Raw genomic sequence first — 2,390 nt, 5'->3', positions numbered from 1 at the left:
TGGGAATGACCTCATTGGGTGTAGACAGCAGAGGCTTCCTCTACCCCCAACCCTATTGCCCCAGGCCCCCCACGACGTCCCTGTCTGGGAGGGACAGGCTGACAAGCTGTGATAACATGCCCACCAGAGTGGTCTTGGCCTACACTCTTGCCTTTTCTGGTCCTGTGAGGCTAGGGTACACATCTCGCTTGGTGGAGGAAGGGCTCATCCACTTCTGTCCATCCCACGCTGTGGGTGGGCATGTCCAAGACTTTGAAAGCAGGGAGGCCCTCTCTTGGGATGAGAGCGGGCCCATAGGTACTTTCCCTTTCAGCTTTTTATAAATTAGATTTAAAGATATAAAAGTGAGGAAGCTGGATGTAAAAAGTTCAAACGGCTCAAGACTTTATAAAGCAACATGGGAAGTTCCTCCCCACCCACACATACAGTGATGGCTATGTAGGTCCTCCAAAGGGTCACGTACACCTTTTAGCACAGAGGGATCTTTTCTGAAAGCTTTGAGCATGCACTTTCTCAGGCCATTCTGTCTCAGAGGCAGAGTGTAGGATGTTAACAAAATCACCCAGTGGAGGTAAAATGATGGCTCTGGTATGCGCTGTGAAGGAAGCTGTAGGATCCAGGAGAGGTTTGGGGGCGGGGGGTGGGGGTGGGGGCTTCGCTTGGATTTGGAGAACAAGCAGGCATCTCTGATGGTGACACTGCAATGAGCCCCCAAACTGGAGTGCACGTTAACCAGTTCTATGTGCTTCATATTGAGAGTTTCTCAACGCATCTTGAACCTATACAGCAGCAAGTTCCGCATAAGCCATTTTCAGAGAAGTTCCTTTATTAAAATATTTTATCATGGAGAATTCCAACCAAAGAATAATAGAATACTGAAACGAACCCTCGTCTACTTACTAGTGATCAACTCAACACCAGTCTTTTCAGCTATAACCCTTCCAACACCCTCCTTCTCTTTCCAAAACCATCTGAATTATGGTGAACCATCGTCATTATGTGAATCAATCTTTTAATATTTCAGTCTTTCAATTAAGGATAGGGACTTACAAAATTGCCATTATTACACCTAACGAGAGCGACAATTCCTTAATACCAAGAAGTCAGCAACAGAGCTCATAACTTTAAAACAAACTTTTAAAGTAAAGCAGAAAAAAACACGTATAAACCATATTTGTACTCACCTTAATGAGTTTTCACAAACAGTAGTTACTACCGTTTTCAGTGTCTGCAGCTCTGTCAAATCTCGTAGGAGTTATGAGATGTTTCTGAAAGTAGATTCCACACAACCAGTGAGGATGCGGAGGACACAGTGCTGGCACCAGACTGCACTATTACAGGGTCTCTAAAGTCCTGAACCAACTAAGAAAGTTTTTTTGGGGCGGGGTGGGGGGGTGCTTCAAGATGTCACACTTAAGTGCCAAGGACCTTGGACGAGTCATGAATTTCAAGCCTCAGTTTTATTTATTTTTATTTTTTATTATATTTACTTTTTTAAAGTTTATTTATTTTGAGAGAGCATGAGCACGAGCTAGGAGGGGTAGAGAGAAAAGAAAGAGGGAGAGAGAGAATCCCAAGTAGGCTCCATGCTGTCAGCACGTGGCTCCACAAGGGGCTTGAACTCCCCAACAGTGAGAGCGTAACCTGAGCCAAAACCAAGAGTCGCTTAACTGACTGAGCCACCCAGGCGCCCCTCAGTTTCAGCTTTTAAATGGGAAACTCTTTAAAAAGATCCTTGCAGGTATGAGGGAGCATTTGAGATGATAAACAACAGATATACTTATTACATATGCAATATTTATGTGCAATATAAACATGCTATATAAATGTACCTATTATCATTATGCAACCATCAGTAACAAAACATTTCCGCACCCTGGACTGATTTCTTTACATATATTATCTCAAATGTTTGATTGAACGTATGCCCAGTATCTTGTTTGGGGCTTAATTGTAATTTTCATTCTGGCATGGCTTTACTGTGCTCGTTTTGGAGCTGAAGACCAGAGAAATTAAGAAACAGCCTAGGTTTACACAGCACCTCAGTAGCAGGGCCGAGATTGGAGCAGTGTGCTGCGCGGAGGTTCCGGCTCCCTCTGGCGGTCCTCCAGGGCACAGGCGCTCCTTCCGCCAGCCACGATTGGGCCTCAAGTCTTCCCGTAGTACACGGCTCCGCCCCTTCGATTTCTACAAGATTCGGTCTCTTGGCCTGCCTCTCTCAGCCAATCATCGCGGGCTTAGAATAACAGGGGGCGGGGATTTCGCCAGATCGGCAGCACCATCAGCCTCTGGCATGAGGATGGGCTGAGATAGACGGCTCTGGCATCCAATAGGAATAAAGCGGGGATCCGACTCGAGCCAACGGGGTTGGGAGGCGGGTTCGGTTGTGT

The sequence above is a fragment of the Lynx rufus genome, unplaced genomic scaffold, assembly GCF_022079265.1.
Source record: "Lynx rufus isolate CCGP_SWC_20201006 ecotype Redwood Valley unplaced genomic scaffold, mLynRuf1.p SCAF_4, whole genome shotgun sequence".
NCBI lineage: Eukaryota > Metazoa > Chordata > Mammalia > Carnivora > Felidae > Lynx > Lynx rufus.
The sequence above is the reverse complement of the archived record's forward strand: the minus strand, read 5'-3'. Positions refer to the sequence as shown.